Source organism: Saimiri boliviensis, chromosome 4 (assembly GCF_048565385.1).
Source record: "Saimiri boliviensis isolate mSaiBol1 chromosome 4, mSaiBol1.pri, whole genome shotgun sequence".
NCBI classification, from domain to species: Eukaryota; Metazoa; Chordata; class Mammalia; order Primates; family Cebidae; genus Saimiri; species Saimiri boliviensis.
In genome coordinates, this window is record NC_133452.1 from 55,110,880 (window position 1) to 55,137,030 (window position 26,151).

General features: G+C 39.7%; 1 protein-coding gene across 2 annotated transcripts in view; it reads left to right on the forward strand.

Annotated features, from left to right (window-relative positions):
- Nucleotides 1-1,413: 1,413 nt before the first annotated feature.
- The window catches only part of HS3ST5 (heparan sulfate-glucosamine 3-sulfotransferase 5), a 302,878-nt gene continuing 278,140 nt past the window's right edge, over nucleotides 1,414-26,151 (forward strand). For both annotated transcript variants that reach the window (XM_074397585.1, XM_039464950.2), the window contains exon 1: nucleotides 1,414-1,479. The gene's annotated coding sequence lies outside the window, so the exon portion shown is untranslated. The remainder of the gene's footprint in view (nucleotides 1,480-26,151) is intronic.

Here is a 26,151-nt window from a genome sequence, read left to right on the forward strand (position 1 = left end):
CTCCGCTTCCCAGCTAGGCGGTGATCGCCCCCTGTGACTCCGGATGCACACAGCAGCCCCAAGCATGCCGAGGCCGCCGCCCGACTTTTCACCGCCGCCGGCTCTCCCGCCTGGCACGCTGGAGCCATATACACCAGCTTCCCGGACACCTGTGTACCCCAAGCTCTGGGTCTAAGCCCCCTCACCCCAGAGAAACGGGTCTCGGCGCCTCAGCGATTGGGTCCCTCCGACCTCTGTGTGCCCGAGTTCTGCCACCCTGGTCACCTCCGCGGGCTCCCCAGGCTGCGACCTCAGTCGAACTGGGAGCCCTGCGCGCCCACCCGGCCGCCCCACCGCGCCGCTCGCTCGCTCGCTGTTCCCGAGCCTGGGTGGGACGCGCAGTGGCTCAGCAGCAGGACCTCCGCCTCCGGGTAAATCCTCCTCCTCCCATTTCTCCTAAGACCCTGCCCCCCCCCCTGCAGCAAGCCGCTCCGGTGCGTGCGCCCACCTCACCGCTGAAGACACCTGCGCTTCCTTCCCCACCCTCCTCCTCCCTTTCGCTGCGGTTTCTCCGCTGCTTTTGGGAGCTCGGGAGCGGCAGCTGGAGGAGGAGCAGGGGGAGGAGGGGAGAGCGAGGAGGAGTAGGGGCGCGGTGGGTGGGGAGAGAGCCGGGAGGGTGTGGACTGGCAGCCACTCTGCAGCTGGTCGCCGGGGACCCGGTCCCTCCTGCGCGCCCAAGTGATGGAGGGGAAGACATTCGCTTAGACACACACACGCGCACACAGCTGGGCACGTCTCCGGGAGGCAGCTGCCGGCTCCGGCGCGCTGGGGGCCGGGCGGCGGCCGTGACAGCGCCAGCCGCGGGGAGCGGGGCGCCCGCACAGCTTGGCACCGGCGGCTCGAGGACGCCGGAAGGGAAGATCCCAGCCACGCTGACTGTTGCTCTTTTGGGCGGATTGGGAGGGAGCGGGCTGCCGGAGGAGCTGTCACCGAGGACGCCCGAAGTCTCGCCCTCTGCGCGCAGGGTCGGGGGCTGCGCCGGTGCCCTCGTGGGGCCGGGAGGATGCGCACCTCCTCCCGCAGAGCGGCTGCTGTCTCCGGCACTGCGCGGACTCCGGCTCCTGCGGCCGCCCATGCCGTGCCCGCGCCGCGGGAGCGCGCCCTGCCGCACCTGGTTCCAGCCTCTCCGGGAAGTGCAGGAAACGCGCCCTAAACTCCACTACTTCTCGCCCGCCTGCTCCCCCGCCCGGCTCCCCGCCCCGGACCTCACCGCCGCCGCCCGCGTGTGGGGCCCGCACGCCTCTTACTCACACGCGCCACGCACAGCCCGGGTCGTTTGCTCCCATTCACGCTGACGCTCCCTGCCGAGCCGAGCCCGGGCATCCGAAACTCCTGGACCCACTGCCGCCCGGACCGCAGCAGCCGCCCGGCGGCCCCGCGCGACCCGCCGCCAGCCCCCGCGCCCCGGGGCTCCCGCCTGCGCCGCCGCCGCGGACCACGGTGAGCAGGGCGCGCTGCCCGCCTCGCGCGGGGGAGGGGCTTGAGCACAGCCGGCCGAGACCTCTGGAATTGGGGGGAAGTGAGAAGGGACACGGCGCTGAAGGGAGGCATCCGGGTGATGCCAGCAAAAAGCACTTTGTGGGGTGCGGTTCTCCTGGGCGCTGCCTGGGGAAGACTTTTGAGAGGTTGGCTAGGACCAGAGGTTAAAGTAGTGCGAGACGAGGAACGGCGGGGCAGTTCCTGAGGTAAAAGCGGACAGACGCTGTCAGTCCGCCTGCCGGCCTGTTTCTGTCTCTCCCGGAGCGCTGGGTAACGCGCGTTCACTGCGCTTGCCAGAGTTTGGGGGCGTGCGTTCGGCCACTTCTGGGGTGGCTGTGGGGCTGTCTGGAGCGCGAGGGCCGCTTTGGGGCCGCGGGGTCTGCAAGGCGGGAGCAGAGGACCGGCAGAGGGCAGGCAGAGGGCAGGCAGAGGGCAGGCAGAGGCTAAGGGACCGTGTGGTGGGGGGTTTTCTCTTCCCAGCCGGCCCTTCCCGCACCCCTCACAGCCCCACTTTATAATCTCTTCCCAGCCCCCCCCCACACACACACACGCACTCTCACACACACTCACAGACACACAGACACACACACACTCACATACACTGACACACACACACACACTCACATACACTGACACACACACACTCACACACACACAAAAAGACACACACACTCAAAGACACACACATACACTGACACACACACAAACACACTCACACACAAACACACACACACACACTCACAGAGGATGGACGCAGTCGAGGGGTGGTGATGCAGCTACTACTAAAAAGTCTGAGAGGTCAGGTCGCTGTGGCTTCTGACTGGAGCTCTGAGACTCCTGCTCCTGTTACTTAGGCGACCGCCTTGCTTTCGGGAAACCTGAAAGGAGTGTTCAGCTGAAGGTGGCTGTCTTTACCTGGAGGTTCCACGTGCACAGCAAGCAGACCTCCACCACAGCTCCGGAGTCACTTCGCCTTGGTGGGTTTCCTCTGCTCTCGGACTTCACCACTTCAGAGCTGCAGGGCACCCACCCAAGGGAGCCGATGCTCAGATCTGTGGTCTGCCCGGTCCTCACCCCATGAGTCAATGAGTCAGTCTCTCTCTCTCTCTCTCTCTCTCTCTCTCTTGCTCTCGCTCTCCTCTCTCCTCTCACCTCCTCTCACCAAATACCAGTTTCTTCATGGAAAACATTGATTCCTTAAGGAAAGATTTAATATTTGCAAAGTGTGCTTTATGTCATATTACTTAGTTGATACATTTAATTGCACTGTAACTCCTCTGATTTATGAAATCTTGGCCTGATAAATAGCATGCAGGGTCGGGTTGGGTGGGAGTGAAAGTGGGTGGGTGGGCCTCCTTTCTATGCTAGTGCTTCTTTCTAAACTGATTTGCTGGAAGTAATAAAAAGCTGGTGCTTCTTCAAGGTTTTACTTAGCAGTTTCTACAGATTTCAGAGCTTTAGACAAATTTCACGTTATAATTTAGTTCAAATATATTAAGTTTCTTTTCAAAGAAAAAGTTGAAGAGAAGATAAAGGGGAATTACAAATTTGGACATCAAAAATGATTATTTTTAAAAAATGTTTTATTGCTATTAATCATGTTACAACAGAGTTGTCGTTGTTACCTTGCCGTTTCCTCCTAGTGAAGTTCTTAAAGAAAGGAAAACAATACTACTTACCTTCTTCTCTCTGCTCATTGCTCAAAGTAACTGAATGAGCATCAGGGCAGGCTTCTTAACCTGAGAAATACGAAGTTATTCACCAGTGAACTAATGGAGACATAAGAAGTTATTACAAGACACATAGCAATGGGAAGGAACCTTGCTTAAATTTAACTTCCTACAGTGTTTTAACAGTGAAAAAGAAAACTGCTTTGGCCTCTCCTAAGCTACTCTGGCCTTTTAGAAACACTCTTTTCTCAGTTAATAAAACATATGGAAACATCATTACTTGAGAAAAATATTTTCAAATAGGTACCTAAGCAGATTACATGGGAAATTATGAGCACAATATTCAATGGAGTATTACAGCAAGTACTGGGATCTTGGTTTCTAGGTTAAGCCAGAGCTTATGCTAAAATTTTAATATTTGAAACTGCTCTCTTTGACATCCTTGTGAGGAGGTGTTTCCCAGTGTTTTCATTATGCTTGTATCATTGTCCTTACCAGTTTTGCAGGCTACACAGATGTTTTTGAATGAATAACCTTCTTACTCACTGAATTTTCACTCATTCAAAAAGTATTTATTGAGCACATAAACACACATAATATGCAAAGCTGAGCTGGGGTGTTATTTTAAACAAAAAGGGAGGATTTCTGGTAGAAGCAGGATGCTTACTCCTACACAGTGTAAATAGAACTGTAGAGCAGTGGCTTACTTAGGGAAGCAGCATCTTGCCCAGAGTGGGTAGTCAACAAAGAGCTGTTGACTCAAAAATCACATAAGATGTTAACTAGCCAACTTTGTTTCCATCCTGAATACTACAATTATTCTTAACCCACCGTGTCATTAGGATGTGACTCAACTTCAGAGACTTGATGTTGACTCTAATCTCCTTGGTCTTTGTCTGAGTACTTTAGAGTAATATAAATAACTATCTGTGCACTGTATGATTTCTAGCTCTGGCTTTCCATGTATGATTTCTATGGAGTTATGCCAGCTCTGAATTTGTCATTAGTATTCATTGATGAGTAAACGTTAATGTTATTGTTGCACTGAAAAACTGAACTTGCATTTATAGAACACAACAAGTATTTTGCTCCTGAATTTTACTGTCTCTTTATTTTTATAATCTCAGAAACAGTAATATTTTTTAAAAATGCAATTCTATGTAAATGAACAAGTTACAAAAGTAGTTATTTAGGATTTTCTAGAAAAGAGGAAATGTGGAAGTTTTAGTTGAAATAAATTTTCTTTGATGCTCTTCATATAACTAGCAGGATGTTATTGTAGGTACCCTCATTCATGAATAAAATAACACTCAAGATAACTTCCTAGTAAAAGGGGCTAGTGGAGGAGAGAATGCTTGCTAAAAATGATTCCAATTTGGGAATGGAGTATAAGCAGTAGCACTAGAGTTGTGTCATTGAAATTATGTGAATATTTGTATATTTTATTGGTTTTTACATGGATGAATTTTTTGAATTTCTAAATACTTTATTCCAATATTTTCATATTCTGAGATTATTGCAATTCAGTGAAGAATTATTATTTGGTAATGGAATAATGGTTTGTTTTAAGTACAGGTGAATAGTTTGAACGATAGAACATGTCAAATTAAGTAAATTATTTAAACCATAGATTTAACATCATTTAAGTCCTCTTTGTTTTTTGGTAAGGGAAGCTCAAAACAAAAATACCTAGTTAAACTTTTATTATAAATTAAACTGTTGCCACTTAGAAAAATTCTGTATTTCAGTTTTTCTGTGCATTCAAAATCAATTTTTTGAAGTTAGCATAAATGTAACTTTTTGCATATTTTTTCTGGTATCTAATGTAATCGTTGAGAAAATTTGCTTCCTCTGGATTCAATGTTTGTTTCTGAGTTGTAATGTTATCTTAACCTTTAGGTAGAAGTGCAATTAAAGCAAGATGTTAATAACTACATTTAAAAATCACCAATCTAAGTAAAAAACATTTCAAAGTAGCTAACATTGATAAAAAGTATGGTAAAAGATTATATCTGGAAATTCACATAATGTATAGATAGGATAAATAAACCTCTCTAAATCTCATATGGAAGTTCCATTATGGTGTCTTACTATTAATTAACATTGGTACAATAGATTATTTTCCATTTTCTTGAAAAGTTTTATGAAGGAAAGTTATGTCCATATTAAGAAATGGTTGTAGAGTTTATTTGAATTTAGACCACTCGTATATATAGTCCACAAATGTATATGTATACATGTACACATATGTATGTATACACATATACATATACACATATGTATGCATATATAGTATATATTTATGCTCCAGCTTATGTATATGTCTATGTTTTTTAATAACCTTGTACAATAGGAATAGAATTCTTTTGTGGCATATGTGGTTTGTGAAGTCAGCATCACTTTGAGAATGATATTCATAAATGCTCTACTAGTTTGATATTGAAAATATGTAGTATGATAAATTTTTTGAACAATTTATTTAAGCAACACTTGTAATAACTTTTAGTATGTGCCTGACACTGTCCAAAGAGCTCTACTAATATTAACTCATTTAATTCTGGTAGCTCTCCTGTCATTTCCCATTTTACAGAGGGAAAATAAGTATGTACAGCTACTACTATTATTATTATTATTTTATTTTTCTTTGATTTTTTTTATTGCCATTTAAGAGATGAGGAAGGTGAGGCTTTTTGAACCTAAATAAATGACTCAAGCTCCACAGTTACTATATGGCAGAGCTGGCATTTGAGTCCAGGCAGTGTACTCTGCTCTTGAATAGATTTTTTTTTTTTTAGTTTACTTAAATAGAGGGTCTAGTGGGAGTAAGTTAAGTTGTAAAGCAAATAGATTCTAGCAACTGAGATTTATGATAATTTTCAACTTCAAGTGAATTCTTCAGAAATTCATAAGGAAGGCGATTGTAATGAAGCCGTGACATAACCTGAACCACAGTGGCCCTTGAGCATAGTGCTGTAACTTAATGTAGTTTTTAATGGACTCAATAATTTTCAAAGGTTCAGCTACTTTTAAATTAGGTAACTTTAAGAACTGATGCCATATTTAAGTACTTTTAATAGCTCAGAGAATCTGATACTGAATGTTTTATGCTTCCCATGATATCCTTATAATGTGATCCTCTTGCACAGAGGTCAATGTTGTGCTACTATAGTGTATGGTACTTGCCAAAGGAATCTGAGCTTTACAGAAGGTGTGAATTGAGAAGACTTATTCTGCTCAGACTTGGGTACACAGAGCTGGCATCCTATTAGTATTTATTGCATGTACTGAAGCAAGGCATTCCACATGTTGCTACTCCAGAGGTAAAAAAAAAAAAAAAAAAAAAAAAAAAAAACCCACACACAAAAAACTTAAAGTGTCTTTATAATTGCACAGTTTTAAGATGTGATTTAGTACTGAATAGACATTTTCTTTTGTCATGATGATCTCAGGACATTACTATCTATGAAACCTTGTGGAATAATAACTTTTATGAGATTGAATGGCCTGAGATAGAAAGGAGAAGGAAGGTATGAGAAGTGTGAATAATAAACCGATTTAAATATTTAAGTTTAGAAGTAGGCAAAAGAAGGAAGTATGCCTGTAATTGTACTTTTTATTTTAAAAAGGCTTACAAGGCATAATTAACATGAAGTAACAGAATCTTTAAACTGCTAATGAGGTAGCATAACTGTTCTATCATAAATATTAAGTCTTACTATTTGAGTATAGTTTGGGGAACTATTTAGGAACATATTAAAATGTCACTGTAATGTTCTTTGCCATAGCTAACTAACTCAAGTCAATGAAAAAAATCACAATAATTCTGAACCTGCCTCAACATAAATAAAGTATTTATTATAGTATAAGTACTGCAGTCAGACAGAGTTGGCTGAATTAAAATCCCTGCTTTACTGCTTATTGGCTGTGGTACCTTGGGCAAATTACTTTGCTCTTCTAATTCTTAGTAATTTAATTAATTATTATTATTATTTGAGATGGACTCATACTCTGTCACCCAGGCTAGAGTGCAGTGACACAATCTTGGCTCACTGCAACTTCCATCTCTTGGGTTCAAGTGATTTTGTGCCACAGCCTCCCGAGTAGCTGGGACTACAAGCTTGCACCACCATGTCAAGCTAATTTTTGTATTTTTAGTAGAGACAGGATTTTGCCATGTTAACCGGACTGGTCTGAACTCCTGGCCTCAAGTGATCTACCCACCTTGGCCTCCCAAAGTGCAGTGATTACAGGCATGAGACACTGCGCCTGACCAAATTCTTAGTAATTTTATCTGTTATATAGAAATGGAAATACCACTTCATTGATATCCATATGATAATCTATGTAAAATACCTAGCACTGAGTGTCATACATAATAAAACTTCAGGAAGTAGTAATGACACTGCTGTCATCACCACCATTTTTAACATCACCATACCATCATCATAGATGGTTAAACATAATGGGTACTGCATGCTCATTATATATATTTGAATACGTTGTTCTCCATTTTAATGCATGGGTTCTCTTTCTGTTGAGGCAAGAGTATGAAGAAAGAACTATGTGTTTTAAGACTTAAGCTTGGCCGAGCACGGTAGCTCATGCCTATAATCCCAGCACTTTGAAAGGCCAGGGTGGGCGAATCACGAGGTCAAGAGATCGAGACCATCCTGGCCAACATAGTGAAACCCCATCTGTACTAAAAATAGAAAAATTAGCTGGGCATGGTGGCACACCGCTGTGGTTCCAGCTACTTGGGAGACTGAAGCAGAATTGCTTGAAGCCGGGATGTGGAGGTTGCAGTTAGCCAAGATTGTGTCACTGCACTCCAGCCTGGTGAGAGTGAGACTCTGTCTCAAAAAAAAAGAAAAAAAGACTTAAGCTTGATTAAAGTAATACCAGATTTAAAGGCCTATGCTGAGCACGGAAATTAAGAGGAGGCGTTTGGGACAGCTAATTCACTGTTCTTTCTTGCAAGGCCTCACTTGATAAGTTCACATGATTTTTTGGAATATCTATCCTCTTATCCAGATGTAGTAAATGGAAAAGAATTAAAGTTTTTGTTAAAATAATTGAAATATTTATGTTTGTCTTTATATCTTATGTAAGTTGAAAGCTTTAGGTTCCACAGAAATTTCTTTCTGACAATTTTATATCTCATATCTTATAGGACTCATTGTATAAAGGGGAAAGCTATTTCTTAACTCTGGTCACTAAATGTGAATAACTTCATTTAAAAGGTTAAGTTTAATTTTATTCATATATATATGTGTGTGTGTGTGTGTGTGTGTGTGTGTGTGTGTGTGTGTAGCCACTCATTTAATTCTAGTAGTTGATATTACTATGTACCAAACAGTATAGGTCTTTATATATTGTGTCCTTACAAAGCATTCATTGGGACATATGCCATTAGTATTTCCATATTGCAGATGAGGAAATTGAGGCTCAGGAAAGACCCAGAGCTAAAGGGGTGGAGCCGTGATCTTCATCCACACCTTCTGTCTCTGAAGCCCATATTTAACCCCCACACTAATGGGCTTCTTAGTTGCAGTTAGCCCCTAGGTATTTTCTGTGGATTTCTGGGCCTTAAAGCCCATGCCTCCTTACTTTTCTGTATCTTCATTGCAATAAACAAAAGAGTAATTTAATTTCAATAAAACTCAATTTCTTGGCCTTGACATATTGCAGTTTTCATATGTATATGCAATGGCCACTAGAACAAAGAATTAGATAACATTAATTATTAGCAAACAATTGAGTCAATTTTAAAATAGACTTAAGTCTGCTAAGATACTTCTAAATACAGTCATGTGTCACTTGACAATGGAGCCTAGTAAACACCCAGGCTATATGATATAGCCCAGGTGTCCCCAAACTTTTTACACAGGGGGCCAGTTCACTGTTCCTCAGACCATTGGAGGTCCGCCACATACTGTGCTCCTCTCACTGACCACCAGTGAAAGAGGTGCCCCTTCCTGAAGTGCGGCGGGGGGCCGGATAAATGGCCTCAGGGGGCCACATGCGGTCTGCGGGCCGTAGTTTGGGGACGCCTGATATAGCCTATCATCCCTAGGCTTCAAACCTGTATAGCATGTGACTGTACTGAATACTGCAATCAGTGTAATACAACTGTAAGGATTTATGTGTCTAATCATAGAAAATATACAGTAAAAACGTAATAGTAAAATCAGATGGGATCATCGTTGTTTATGTGGTCTGTTATTGGACAAAATGATGTTATGCAGTACATAACTTTAGTTGCATTCACACTCTATATGCAGTAGTGGGAACTGACATTCCATGTGAATGGAATTTCCTCATCTGGTGAGCAAGCTCCTGTGACCTAAAGTTCCTAATTGACTCACTTTTTCTAAGCTGAATGCAACAATATAGGATGAGAGGGCACTACCAAAGAGCCCTTCTTCCCAGGGATGCAGCATGGAGAAGTAGAAAAGCTCACTACTGAGAACTCCAGGGTTCCTGCATATCTGAAAGGTCCCCTCGCACCCCTGAAAATATCCAGAAAAGTCTCAATGACTGTTGTCTTGCTCACCTGACTGAGTGCTTCTCAAGGACAGGGATTGTATTCTTTTCATCCCTATTTCTGTGGTACTTGGAACATGGTTTAATGGGGCAGCCATAGAGCTCCTTAGTGTGGGTACTCAGAATTTCAGAAGCAGAGAGTTGAGGCACCCAGACAGGAAGATCTGGGAAAGGAAGGAAAGGCAGAGCACAAGACAGGTACAAGGGTATGTGAGGGACTGATGGGGTTGCCAGATGCATAGGTAGCTGGGAGATCCTTCTTTCCATTTTGTTTTTACTTAACGACGGTTCTGTTCCTCTGTTTCCAAATCTAGACTAGATGTGTGATACCCACTTAGCTCTCTTTAAAGTGAAGAACATTATTCCCATTGTCCTGATAGATGTGCCTGGCACATCATAAAATCTTTTAAAATATTAGCTAAAATGTTATTTTCAGATTGTCTATGAATATAATTATGTTTTCTTAATCAAGTGTTTATCTTATCTTCCTACCCTGTCCACTCTGAAATGGATTGCCAATGAGTTCAGGGTTATTTATAGCAGCATTTACTTTGGGAGTTTCTGAATTCCGCAAATATTAGCGTCCTTTAAATAAGGGCTTCCAACTCTGTACCACCGCAAAAAGACCAAGTGCTTGAAAATTTTTATACACCATTACTTTCTTAAGGTACCTCTTCTCAAATACTTTATTTTGATCTTCTCTATTGTTAGTATCATCTGTCCAGACATCCAAGAAAAGTGAAAAACTAAGAATAGTTTGTTACAAAGATCATAGTAGGAACATAGGTACCTCAAGATCATTTCCTCCCACTTGTAGTATGTCACCAAGATGTGACAGTCCTGCTTAGCAAACACCTATCTCTCTAGCCCCAATGTGACTTCTTAAGTTCAGGCCATCAGAACTTCTCACCTGAATCATAGTAGCCTCCTATTAAGCCTTGGATCTCCATCATTTTCCATGCTTGAATTTTTTCTGACTGCAAACCTGATCATGCAGTTCCCTTGCTTACTAACCTGCAGCATCCCTAACCTTCAGGGTAAAGTTCAAACTAGCTCAACCTACAAAGCCTTTAACTATTCCAGTGGCCCAGCCTGGGACTCATCTTCTGTCACTCCTCCGTAAGGTCCTTACAATTGGGTGACCCCAGGGAAAGAATGGACCATGCTTCTTCATACTTTATGCCTTTCTGCATGCTGTTCCCTCTCCTAATGGTTCTCTGCTTGTCTAACCTCTTATCTTCCACACTACCTCTCCTTGTTTTCTTGCCCCTTTTCTCTGTAGCCTATCTCCACTCAAGCCAGGATGGGCGAGCATTCTGCTCCTCTGTTCTGTAGTACAGATCATACTCTATTGAGTTAATGTTATTCCCCTGACATACACACATATAAACACTCATTCTCTCCCGACCCCCAAAAGTACCTACATCTCCAGTGCCTAGCATAGTGTCTGGATTCTAGGAAGCATTAAATACATTTTTACTGGAGAAATAATTGTCTTATCTCTCCCTCTGTCTGACTTTTTTATGCCTTTCTTACTCACTGACTGACTTATTTCAGTATACATTGAACAAGTACTGTGTGTCAGGAAGTGTGCTGGATCTGAGAATATGATGACTTTATTAGTCCTTTATTACAAGTTCTCAAATAACTTGTAAGCCGAAGGGCAATCCAACTTTCAAAGAAACAAACAGCATCAAGTGTGCTAGATGATGGAGAGAATGCATAGTGAGGGCACAATGTGCCTGGTGGAGCAAGGAAAACTCCACCCTCCATCCTGCCCTAACCTGCTACATACCTATTTTTCCTTGTCTCTAGTGTTTTAAGTGCTCAGAAGTAAGCATCCGTCTATCAATACTATGATAATAATTTCTAAGGGATGATTTAGGTCTCCATTTCTTTAATAATAGTCTATAGAGAATTAGAAAATTTTTATTTTTATTTTCTACTTGCAGACCAAGAAAGCTTCAAAAAGTTCCATAACAGTCCATGATCTCATTTTTGTGTTTTTCTTTAAATTCTTTTCAGTATATCTAATAAACTTATTGTTGATTTAATTTCATTTTTCTCTATAAAGCAAGGCACTTATATTTAACCAATTATTAGTATCCACTTAATGAGATAAAAATCTGAATTTGCTTTTAAGAATTAAAATAAGTATGAAATTAAATTATTTTACCATGATCAAAGTGGAAAAAATAATAAGATCAAAAGATTAGCTAAGAACGTATGGTAATCACACTACAGATGCCTCTCTAATACTAAATAAATAGAAATGACCTGTTGATTAATACATTTAATGGCAAACATTTGGAAGCATGTCTCTTTTAGATGTGCGTGATCATCCCCTGATAAGTAATTACATGTGCAAATAAAATAAGAAATTAGTTTCAAAAACATAACATGTAAAATGTAATGTTACCTTCAAAAATATATAAAATATAATACACTATTCTCTAAAAATATTGACACATTTAATATACTGAATAAACTATTTTACGTGACTTCCTGTATATTATTCCTGAAATTAAAAACAAAGTAGTAATTAAATATTATGTTATATTCTTTGTTTTCCTCTAAAGTACATAAAAGCATTTTAATTAATATTCTCTAGTTATATAGATATTATATTCCCATTTCCTGTCTGAAAGTGAGAGAAAATCATGAGCAATAAAAAAGTAGAACCAAATTAATTCAGTCTGCTTTTAGTTATAAATTTACTTTGAAATTCTTAAACTATTGTGAAGATGTAACTATATCCTGTTTTAAAAGGTACCTTAACTTCTTTCTCTAACTTTAGTAGCGTTCTGATTACCAATAATTCTGTTGTCAGGAGAAAGGGTCTAGTTATATTCTCTTTCAACCATGAGGTTTTCTGTGACTTAATTCTGTCACAATAACAATCAGCCATTCTTGGTCTATATATAGTTCCCTACATACATTTAATATTCCAAAATATTGAAATGTTGGAAAGCTGAACAAAAGAAGACTTACATGTGTTATAAGTAGTTGACCATAGGACTTACAATCCATTCTGGGAGACTTTCAAAACTGAAATGGGATGTATTAATAATGATGCTGACAAAAATGTTATGAAGTCCCTTAATATAGTGCTTGCTGCCTTCCTGTGCCAGTGGTTTACTGTTTAGGAAGATCCCTTCTATTAGCCTGTCTTTTCTTACCCAACACAAGGCTGGCGCAGACATTCTAGTAATGATGCATGTTGCAGTCTTTGTTTACTCAGGACTCCCTAGATACCTACAATAGGTTTGAGGAAGACTTTATTGTTTTGGAAGAGAACCAAGTGGGGCTTTGGCTCCCCATGTTAGAGAAAAGGGAGACTGGTGTATGAAGGGAGTATGGTGCAGAAAAAGAAAATGGGACCTCTGTGAGTGTGGAGCTGGGTGGAACCTGTGGATGCTCACGTGAGGAAATGTGGTCCATGGTCTCCCCACCCTAACCATCACTAAACCAGAGGGTTGGAAGCATACCTTTGGCCCTGATGCCTAAACACTTGCCACAAAGCATCCCCTACTCACTTCATCTAGCGGGACTGAGTAACAGAAAACATAACAGTAACTCAGTATCATGATAATAGCTCAAAATCTTGTTCATACATTCAGCAGCCATTCACCGAGCAACTACTATACTCGTAAGAACTTCATTCACTGATACAAAAGACAGTTCAGCATATTACAGGCTATTTAGGAATGTGCTGGAGGAGACTGTAGGATCCATAAAAGTAAAAACCCTTCAGAATTCCCACCATTACCCGTGTTTATTTTCTTGGTTTTTCTCTTTCAATAAACAACACTTTTTAAAGGTATCTGTTTAATGTGTTCTTTCTTCTTCTGAGATGCTGATCACTAGGAATTTTAAATATTTTTAAAGAAACATCTGGAATAATCTAATTTTCTCAGTAACGGAAGTGAGAACTTATGTCACAGAAATGGAGACACTCATACCACTCCCACTGGACTGTGCATCTCTTACGCAAGGAGGAGTACCAGGAAGAAGAATGCAAGTGTGTGTGTTTTGCCGACTGTATTTCTTTTTTTTTTTTTTTTTTTTTTTTTTTTTTTTTTTTTTTTTTTTGAGACGGAGTTTTGCTCTTGTTACCCAGGCTGGAGTGCAATGGCGCGATCTCAGCTCACCGCAACCTCCGCCTCCTGGGTTCAGGCAATTCTCCTGCCTCAGCCTCCTGAGTAGCTGGGATTACAGGCACGCGCGACCATGCCCAGCTAATTTTTTGTATTTTTAGTAGAGATGGGGTTTCACCATGTTGACCAGGATGGTCTCGATCTCTCGACCTCGTGATCCACCCGCCTCGGCCTCCCAAAGTGCTGGGATTACAGGCTTGAGCCACCGCGCCCGGCCTATGCCGACTGTATTTCAAACATACATTTAAGTAGTTCTACTTTTTGTCATTATTTCCATCTGAAAAACTTTTTTCTTTCTTCCTGGGACAAAAAAAAAAAAAAAAAAAAAAAAAAAAAAAAAAAAAAAAAAAAAAAACCCAAATTATTAATTCTGTTTAAATAATGTGCCGTATTTAGAAGAGTAGCTGCCAAATTTGTTGAGACCTATAACAAGATAATTAATTACCTAGCACACAAGGACTATTGGAGTGTTGGATATAAAACAGATGGTGGAAGAAGAAGGATGAGGCAGTCAGGATGCTCTGAGGGTGTGATAAGTCTTTCAGCCTCAGTGGGGTAAAAGCTACTTGTGAGCCAAACCTCCTTCATACTTCCTGCTGTGCTTACTTTTTTTTGGTTGTTCCTTCCATCACCCCATCACTTTACTCCCTGAGATTCCGGCTTCTTTTTCCCACCGCCACCACATTCATTTTAAATGTCAAGAGAAGTTAGAGAAGTTAGGGGAGGTGAGGACAAAGGTCTACTCCCCTTGGACCCAGAACTCAGAGCCAGCATCTGTGGCAGCCCCGATACCAATCCCGTGGAGCAAAGCAGGCTGCAGTACCCTTGTCCTGACATTGCTTTTAGTCATGCAGATGTGGACTATTCCAGAGTTTTAGGTTCATATCAGAATCAATTAGATAAATTAATATTACAGGCAAACACCATGAATTTCTTTTGATTTGCTAATTTCAAAGCCTTAAACAGAAATCTAAAGATTTTCCCAGAGAAAATCTGGTTGAATATCAGTGAAAAAGGTTATGCGAGGAATGGCTAATCCTCTCCACTTCAAAGTGATTCTCCTCTATGTCTAATCAAGCTTGCCAGCAATTAGAAGGTACATTTATACTGAACTAAATATTTGATGGTAGAGATTATAGTGACTTCATCTTTGGTGCTTTTCTTACAGATTTATCGTCTATTACAAATTGTTGCCATCACGATGCATTTATAACTCTGCCACAGTCTTAGTACTTCTCATTACAAAGAGGGGCAACAGTTAGGTTTCAGATATTAAAAAAAAAAAAAAAACTATTTAATTGCAAACTTTATCACTCACACCCTAAAGAAATACAGAATAATTCTGATAAGATATCATCACAATAAAGGTACTCATTCATCATAAGACAAGTGAGTTTCTGATCTGGGGAAGTAAGCAGTCACCTTGCCTATCCCACCCTCTCAATATCAAGCCCATCTTTTATCATTTAAAGTAGAGTTCCCTAAAATAGATTACACTGACAAGTAGTAATTACTGACAGCTGCATTTAATTAGCAAAGCAGATTCCTGCTCATGACAATAAAGTATTATTACATGTTTAGCATTAGCACTGCCAGTGAGAGGTGACTTTGCTAACATGGAACTAAAAGACCTGTTTTCTTTATTTAAAAACACACCAGTTTGGCTGGAATTGAGCTTATGCTACGTGGGAGTGTCTATGGTTTTACAAAATGAAAGAAAAACAGTAGCTGTAGAGTGTTTTTCTTTTTCTTTTTCTTTTTTTAGGAAAACAAGCAGATTGTACAAGGATGAGAAGTAATCTAGTGCCAGCCATGGGCTCCCATTCTGGGATTGTGTGTCAGTGTTTTTGTGTTTTTGAGTCTGTGTGTGTGAGGGGTAAGGAGAATGGAGGTGTTTGGGTGATAGAGATGGAAAGAAATTAATTAATCCTGTAAATAAGTAATTTCTGATTACATTAAAGACACTATTGCTAACCTACCTACCTTCCTTCCTTCCTCCCTCCCTCCTACCCTACCCTCCCTCCCTCCCTCTTTCCTTCCTTCCCTCCTTCCTTCCTTCCTCCCTCCCTCCTTCCTTCCTTCCTGTCTCCTTCCCTCCCTCCCTCTTTCCTCCCTCTCTCCCTTCCTCCCTCCCTCCCTTCCTCCCCCCTTACCTACTTCCTCCCTTCCTCCCTCTCTCCCAACCTCCCTGCATTCCTCCCTCCCTCCCTCCCTTCCTTCCTTTCTTCCTTCCTTCTTTCCTTCCTTCTTTTTTCCTTCTTCCTCTTTTCCTTCTCTTCTGTACTTAATCCTATACACATCTCTAGTTTATGAAATATCTGAAAAGTATATGCTAACAAATTTAGGAATTTTACAATTGATAGCAATTTCCATCTATTCTTTTTTATAGTAAGTAGGTTTGACTTATCTGCTCCTACCTCTATTACTTCATTTCCATTGTCCTATCTGGGTCTCTCACCTAGCAGTTCTTACTAAGTATGAACCTCTACTGATGAGATTCTAAGCATCACATACATCTTGGGTAGTACCACATTTCTAACATCATCAATCCATAGTGCATAAGTAGATGCTGCTAACTTTAAGGAGGATTGTGAAGATGACTAACACTAGTAATTCTTGACTTAAATGACATTTGCTATTTTTGTTATTTAAATATATATTTCATGGCCGGGCGCGGTGGCTCAAGCCTGTAATCCCAGCGCTTTGGGAGGCCAAGGCGGGTGGATCACGAGGTCAAGAGATCAAGACCGTCCTGGTCAACATAGTGAAACCCCGTCTCTACTAAAAATACAAAATTAGCTGGGCATGGTCGCGCGTGCCTATAATCCCAGCTACTCAGGAGGCTGAGGCAGGAGAATTGCCTGAACCCAGGCGGTGGAGGTTGCGGTGAGCCGAGATCACGCCATTGCACTCTAGCCTGGGTAACAAGAGCTAAACTCTGTCTCAAAAAAAAATAAAATATAATAAAATAAAAAAATATATATATTTCAAGATATATAAACAGCCTATTGTGACATTATCAGTGGAACCATTCCTCTAACTTAATAATTTCTCACATTGTTGGAACTCAATTCCAGAAATATTTACTGGTAGTCTAAAATCTGAAAAAAAAAATGATGTTGCATGTGTGGACCTTATATTTGTTGGGATAGTGTAGTGTGTTTTCACAATGCTGTTTTAAGTTATCTGGATGTTGGCATTTAATTTTCAAGTTGTAAAAATAGACTCTGTATAATATACTGTCATCTTGTAATTTGCCATTATAAATGCTATATTCATAAAAATCAACTTATGTATCCATGGCAATAAGAGGCAAGATGAATATGAATAGAAAAATCCTAAATTGATCCTTAAACTAATTTGCATCATCAAACTGTTCAGCAGATCTGCCAAACTTCTGCTTTTGTCTTTTCTTCCTCCCTCCCACTCACCCTCTAGTGGACATAGCCAAAGAACAAGGAAGATGCATAGAAAAAGCCCACAGCCAGGTAGACAGTGGGGAATCCACAATGGATGTGGCCAACCCGCTAGTTTAATACTTATCAGTATCCACAAGTCCATATGACCACTAATTGTGTTCACAACCCCAGACAGGGCACTAAATAATTGTATTTAAGGTGAAGAATGTGTCATCTTTGTTTGCAAACACTAATCATTCTGAATATTTAAAAAAAAATACCAGGAGCTTAACTGTATTCTAGGAGATTTTACTCAAAGAAAATTCCAGGAAACAGGAGTTGTGTGGATACTAAATATAAGTATCCAAATGGGCATTCAGTTAAGACCGTTTAAGAGTTATTTTGAATATTAAACCACAAAGCTTCACTAACACCCTAAATTTAAAGCCCTACTGAGTCTTATAATATTCTGATGTTTAAATCCCATTAAGAATAGAGGTTTATTTTTATTTTGTGCTTTAGAATAGAAGATTCTTCACTGAAAAAGAAATTTATAGGATTCAAGGGCATTGACAAATTTAAAGCCCTACTGAGTCTTATAATATTCTGATGTTTAAATCCTATTAAGAATAGAGATTTATTTTTATTTTGTGCTTGAATAGAAGATTCTTCACTGAAAAAAATTTAAAGGCTTCAAGGGCATTAACTAAAAAGAAGTATTATGGTCATTGAAATTGAGCATGTTTGACAACTCAATATTTCAACTAGAAAACTTTCCAAAATTACATCTATAAAATTGGAAACTCTACTATGCAACTGTTCTAATTACTGTGCTAGTTCATAAATTAGTACTGAGGAATAAAGGCTCAAATATTCTCTTTTAAGAATATCTTTGACTTTTAATATTGTCATTCCTCAGATTCAGTCATTAGGCAAATACTTACTGAGGGCCTGGTTTGTTTTGTTTGAGACAGAATTTAACTCTGTCACCCAGGCTGGAGTGCAATGGCATGATCTCTGCTCACTGCAACCTCCATCTCCCCTGACTGCAACCTCCATCTCCTAGGTTGAAGCAATTCTTGTGCCTCAGCCTCCCAAGTAGCTGGGATTACAGGTGTGTGCCACCATGCCCAGCTAATTTTTGATATTTTTAGTAGAGACAGGGTTTTGCCATGTTGCCCAAGCTGCTCTGGAACTCCTGAGCTCAGCCCAGCTCAGCCTCCCAAAGGATTACAGGCATGAGACACTGTGCACAGTGAGCCTACTTTTTTGGGGGTAGAGGGGAGAACAGAGTCTCATTCCATCACCAGGCACCAGGCTGGAGTGCAGTGGCGCGACCTCGGCTCACTGCAACCTCTGCCTCCTAGGTTCAAGCAATTCTGCCTCAGCCTCCCGAGTAGCTGGGACTACAGGCATGCACCACCACACCCAGCTAATTGTTTCTTGTATTTTAGTAGAGACAGGGTTTCACCATGTTGGCCAGGATGGTCTCGATCTCTTTACCTCGTGATCTGCCTGTCTCGGCCGAGCTTACTTTTTTAATACAGATGAACAAAACACAGTCCTCTGGCTTCAAGGAGTCAGGTGAGAAAGTAAATTATAGCATTGTAATTTAAATAAGGGTTAGTTCCTTGTCATTGCTCCCATCTGAACAACTAGAATATAAACTCCACAGAGGGCAAGAATTTTTGTTCACCAACCTGGCATAGTGCTAAAATATTGCCTGGCACATAGTAAGTGCTCAATAAATACTTGCTGAATAAAATCATAGGTATATGAGGTGACATGGGAGAATACTAGTGGAACAGAAAAGACGCTGTGAGGGAACATGGTCTGAAAATGCTTCCAGAAGGAGGTAAACCTTGAGATCCATCTAGAAACTCTAAATAGAAAATAATTTGAGCAAAACTTGTCAGCACCATATATGCCTGCATAAAACTGAGTGGGTTTGTGTTTCCATTTTTGTTTGTTTTGGTTGTTTTTCTGTGTTTGTCTTAAAACCTGCCTTAACAGTGAGTTGGGGAAACACTAGTTTGACAGGGAAAAGTAATACACAAGTAATTTGAATCTTAGGATGCAAGAAAACTCCTTGAGACACCTCTCTTCAATGCTATGCATGTTTTACATGTACAAAAGTTATATCCCTAATCTGTCTTTCTCTCCAGATGCCTAACAAAACTATCTGCCAACCCCAACCCACCCTAACAAAGAAATAACACTTTCATCATATTCTGTTCTAAGATCTTTTTGAAAGTTACCTAATTTTGATCAGTATTGGGCTAGAATACCTTTATTGCATATTTTAAACTGGAACAGACTTTTCCATGAAGCCTAGACTACTTTTATGGTCTAAATGGCCTTTATTGCATATTTTAAACTGGAACAGACTTTTCCATGAAGGCTAGACTACTTTTATGGTCTAAATAGGTTATTATATTAACCCTTCATCAATTGTGACTGAGTAACAAGCCTAGCAAGTTGGTGGGATCTTGGTCTTAAATCAAGTCGATGAGGCTTGGGTCTCTGCCTCAAGCCAAATTTCTTACTGCAGGTGATAAATCCTCTGCCCATCTAAACCTAGCAACTCATTCATTCAGAAGCTAGGATATTAGTCTGATGCTTTGTGTCAGTCTAATCTCTCAGTTAATGTTCACTTTCTACACCAAGCCAATCCTAAGGATTTTTTAGAATCTTTGTTTAAATGTTTCTTTCTCCTGATTATTGTCCTGGAACCAACTGTAGACATTTCCTAAAAGTATAATCATTTTTCCAGTTTGACAGTTTTTTATTAACCAGGCACAGGACTAAAGTTGTCTTACACTGTAATATTCCTTAAGTTGGGTGAGACACATTATCAGCAATTGGACTCTCTAGGAAGCTTAAGAGCAGTGATTCTACAGATGTATAAGTGAGAGTTCAAGCCTGTGAAACCCATCCCTGGTCCATCTGAATGCACCTGAATGTGTTTGGTTGAATGTCTTCTTCCAGAACATCACTGTACAATGATGGTACTGATAGACTTTGTGCATCTAGACCAGTTGTCCTACAAATTGAAATAGGCTTTGGCTTGAAAAGGCAAAGAACATAAAAACAAGTCAATAACTGACAAGTGACACCTCGTATACACTAGGGAATTTATGTTGATGGATAATTATCTGCAAGAAGACAGAGAATAAATCCCAGCCTATATAATAATTAAATAATTCAGGGAGAAAGGTCATTCATTTTTTAAAACTTAGAGTCAGAGTCATCAAGCTAATGTTGCATCAACATGTTTTAGGTCTGAGGATTTTGTTCTATGGTACCATGATTGAATGTCAAAAGCCATGTGTAAATGATGAAGAAAAGTGATGAGCTGAAACCAGAAACCTGCCCATGTAAGAAACTGCTTGTCGTCCTAAGGCCAAGTTAGAGATGAGAGTTTTCAGAAAAGGTATTAAAGGGAACACAGGTTTAATTCTCTCACATTATCTGGAATTTAGAAACTTTATAATTTTTCTTACCCAATCACTAAATTGGATGCCAGTGGGACCTGGCAGCCCTGTTGTCTAAAAGGGAACCAGAGTGGGTAAGCATTTTCGTGCAGTTATGTTATATGTGCAATAATGCCTATAGCAATACATAGCAATTTTTTATTAGGTTGTGTTTATCTCATATAAATTCATTCCTTCACTTTCTTCCCCTTGAATTTTATAATCTCAGGAGTTAAAGGACAGAAGAAGCCAGTGTCCCCCAGCCATCCCTGCCGGGGTAGTCTCAAAATGTCTTTGTTAACAGAAGGAAACCACACGGCTACTTATCCCTTGACTCAGTGTTCCTTTAAAACAGCCTCCCAGCCTCTTTGGCCCTAAAGTTAAAACTGTGTTTGACTTTTGAGAATCTTTGAAACACCCTCTATCTCAAATTAAGATCCAAAACCTGAAACCAGTACACCGTAGCTTTATATCCTGCATTGCTCTGCATGCTTTATTTTTCCATTTACTGAATGGGAAAGTGTAAACTAAATGTACATACATAAGATGTTTACTGGTTGAACAGACATTGTGTGCCACATCACATGCCATACTAGACCCGTAACATGCATTATATGTTATCTTCATAATAATCCTATGAAGTAGACTCCATATTATACTTTTACAGATGATGAAATTGCAGCTTAAATTACTCAAAGTTGAACAGTTAGGAAGAGGAAGAGTAGGACTTGAACTCCTTATCTTTCTGATTCCTGCCCAAATTCATGACCCCTGCCACCAATCATATTGCCAACTAAGGGTTACAATGAGAAACATCTTGATTTTTGAGGATAAAATGTAAACACTTTTGTACTATTGGTATGAACAGATTAATGATTTTACCTATATCACCCCAACACAAAAAAGTCATCCCAAAATGAGTCATCCTTAACCCTTTAATAATTTTACATATCATTAAATATACACTAGGTAGTTCTATGAATGCTGTTTTTCTCTAACCTGAATACTCATCCTGCTTTATGTTTTCTTCCTTCATATCTTCTAGGTAAAAGAACCTCCCTTCATTCTAGGGCATGGCTCCTTATCACATTTGTTAGTTGGGAATAGGCTGCATTATGTTGAGGTAACAAATGACTAGTCTTAATGGCTTAAGGCTTTAAAGGCTCATTTCTCCCTCCCACTCTGTGTGTATTGCCAAGTTGGGCACGCGACTCCAAGTCTGCACTTCGAATCCCTGACCATCAAAGCCGCATTTATCAGGAACATTGCTGATCCTGTGACACAGGGAAAAGAGATCTCTGCGAAGGACACACTGGCTCTAAATGCTTTCCTTGGAAGTGACACAAGTCACCGTGTTCATTTTATTAGCCAAATCAATGCCTATGGTAAAATCTGACATCCGTGAGGCAAGGAAATGTAATTCTCCTCCCCCAGGGAGGAGAAGGAAATATTTGGGAAGTTTAATACTGTCTGTAACATTAGGTATGCATGTGTTGCCATACTGCAGTAGTATATCTAGTCTTTAATGTGCGTAAGTGAAGTAAACCTTCAGAGAGATTGGGAATTATAGACGGCAAGAAGGGAAATAAGCTGCATGGAATTTTCTCAAGTGCTACCTTAGCAGCTTCTACAGACATCACCTCCAGGATTCTTGTCCTTTCACAAACAGGTTTCTTCACATTTATTACTTTTGCTTAAATTGATTTTGGTCGTTATCAACAGGAAATTTATAGGCTTCACTGTTAGCCTTTTGAATTTAAAATATGTATTTAGAATTTGGAATCACTTTCTCTGATGTCAGTTCTGCAGCTTATTTTTTTTAATGTGTTATGTGAGCAAATGTAGATTATAACCATAAACACAGTACAAGGAAAAAACAGGCCCATCTGTCTCTTTCAAACTTGATTAGGAAGGGTTGTGCGACAATATTTTTAGTATTGTCTTAAAACTAAGGTGAAGCTACTTTGAAGCCAGCTGACTATCATAGATTTATTCATTTTGAGGAATAGGATAAAATGAATTGAAATGTATACACATTCCCAAAGATACAGTATGTTGCTACTTTAAAACCACATTTATTTTTCAGTTGCTCTGGAAATACATTTACAGGCACATAGAGTTTTCCTTCTCTGACTTTGTGATAAAAATATGAAAGGCTAAAACTTCTATTACTTATAGCTAATGCAACTAATAAGAATTAACATGCCAAAGAAAAGTCTGTATACTATCAAGAACTGTGTAAATGAAAAAAGCCACATGTTATGTTAATCTAAATGGCATAGAGAAGAGTAAATTCAGTAGTGATTGTAAGAAAATAAGTGGCTTTTCCACTTATTTTAAGTATGATCTTAATAATTAATAAGAGAGACCAAGTCACCAAGTTATTAAATTATTAAGTGACCAAAAACTGTCAGACTAACCTATTTTTTCTCTACCTTCCTTTGTCAAGGGATGTAGACAAATGCCAACAATCAGATAAATAGTCAAATGCCAGACACAGATATACATGTGTGTCTATCTGTAAAAAGATACATTGGCATGGACATTTTGCTAGAACATCGTATATTGTACCAAATCTAATACCTTAAAGTAGATTTTATATCATGTTGATATTAACATTGTACTATTATGCTACATATATTTTTAAAGATATTTATAATTATTGAACTTGCACTATTAACAACTTTTGAGAGATGGCAATGGATTGGAGTCCCCAACTTCTTCAGCTTACAATCTACAGATAATGTGGAACACAGAGCCATAACCCGAGCCAGAAAGTGCTAAGCCCAAGCAGAATGATAAAGACAATTATAATGAATGAGAGGCAGAGCCAGAGCTGTCTGCCAGGCTAATTGAGAAAGACCCTGAGAATACCTCTAATGGCACTAACGAAGAAAGGGAAAAAGGGCAGGAAATTCCAGCTAAAGGTAGGTTTACGAAACAGCAAATCACTTTTGATATAGATGGAGTAATATAGCCAAATGTTAGAATGTTTCAGACACTGTGCTAGTATTATTTTATATTTTTTGTATTTTTATATCTAGTATGTATTTTTGTATTTTATGTCTAGTATGTATTTTTATATCTTTCATCTCCACAATGCTATTAGGTGGAAGTGGAGAGTTCTATATATGAGGGAAAAATATAAAGAGGCTTATAGTAGTTGGATAAATTGCCCAAAGTTTCAGTCAGATGAAACCAGAATTAATTAAATCCATTCATTTATTTGTTCATCTGAAAATATTATTGATCATGACTGTAATCCCAGCAATTTGTGAAGTTGAGGCAGAGTGATTGCCAGAGGCCAGGAGTTCCAGGCTAGCCTGGGCAACCTAGTGAGACCCCAACTCTATTAAAAAATTTATACACAATTCATTCGTTGTAGCTAATTAAGCTGAAGAAGCCTGGGAATCAAGTTTGAAACAAAGGTTAATAAAGTTCTTTGCCTAGCTATTTTATATATATATATATATATATATATATATATATATATATATATATATATATATTTAGAGAGAGAGAGAGAGAGCACCTCCTAGGTACTACCATTGTAGGTTCTGAGGATACTGGAGTGAACAAGAAAGAAAAAAATACTCCTGTCTTTATGGAGCTAATATTTCCACATTGTTTGTGGTTTTCTGTTTGGTTTTTAGCTATGCACATATTTTTCAATTAAAACATTAGCAACTCTCTCCCCTACATATAAAGCAGATACAAATGAAGCTTTTTGGTTAAGGTGATGTAACGGTCTGGGACCTCTACCTGGCCAGCACCTCCTTCACCCTTTCTCATTTTACTTATACTTAGTTAAAAAGCCCCTACATCCAGGTACTGCTACCAAAATGGTGGAGATATCAATGAGGGACAAGAGAAATGGGTGCAGACAGTGAAATAAGAATAGAGAGATCACAAGAGCTATCTTATGATGTAATCAAATTAGTATGGGAGTGAGGTTATTTGGAGAGTGAGAGCAATGATAGAAGGGAAGCAGACCTTGGGAGGTTTTTCAGTAGCCCCCTGAACTAGTGGCCACTGAGTAGATTCAGGAAGATTTGGAAGACATAATGAATCAGCATATAAAGACTGTCATGCATTAGAGAGACATTATAGATTTGAAGACAGAGTGTACAGTTAGAAATTAGAGTTGAGGCAGCTAGCCTGGCTTTAGTACTTAAACTTTTTAACTTTGTTGAAATTACTAATTTGACCTGAGTCTCAATTTCATCAGAAAAATGGATGTAATAAATATACCCTGTCTAATTGTAAGAATTAAAGGTAATTTGTGTAAAGTCCCAAGAATAGTGCAGTCACCTACCAAGTACTCATGCCGTCACCAGTATTTCTAAGATTTTTCCAGGGAATGTCTTGTATGCATTCAAGGACAAATTCTAAAAGTTATTATTATTATTATTACCTTATTCCTTCCTCTCCAGTGAAAGTTTACAAAGAAAAAGATGCAAATGAAAGACTGGTGGCATTTGATGTGCCTTCCACTGTTATGAAAAAGGATGAGAGAGACAATGAGGCTCTAAGCCCAACTAGGATAATAGTAGAGCCACTAACAACAACAACAACAACAACAACAACAAAAGTATCAGTTACTTAAAGACATATGCACACATGTACGCAAAGGAACTAGCATATGTTTATTACAACGTTGTTTGTATAGCAAATGACTGGGAAAAACTTAAGTGTCCTTCTGTAATGACAGGAGAAATAAATTAAGGCATAGTCATACTGTGGAATATTATTCAACCATAAGAAAAAATTAAATAGAACTTTAAAATATGAAATGGTTTCCAAATTAACTGTCAAATATAAAAGTAGGATATATATACTCTCTGGAAAAGTAACAATTTTAATTTGCTCAGCTGTCCTACATATGATATATGTACCCAGGGTACCAAAAAAGAGAAAAAACAGAATTAAAAGATAAGAAATTGATTTGTTTTTGTTTTTGTTTTTGTTTTCTGAGACAGAGTCTCGCTGTGTCACTCAGGCTGGAGTGCAATGTTGCAATCTCTGCTCACTGCAACTTCCGCCTCTGAGGTTCAAGTGATTCTCCTGCCTCAGCCTCCCAAGTAGCTGGGACTACAGGTGCATGCCACCATACCCAGCTAATTTTTTGTATTTTTAATAGAGATGGGATTTCACAATGTTACCCAGGATGGTCTTGATCTCCTGACCTCGTGATCCGCTTGCCTCTGACTTTGTGATCCACCTGCCTTGGCCTCCCAAAGTGCTGGGATTACAGGCATGAGCTACTGCGCCCGGCCTGATGTTGCTTCTTAGCTAAGACTTCCAAAATGGCCTTCACAAGGCATCAACAAGGAATAACCATAGACTTTTAAAATAGCATTGACAGCTGATAACCAGAAACTGTACTATGCAA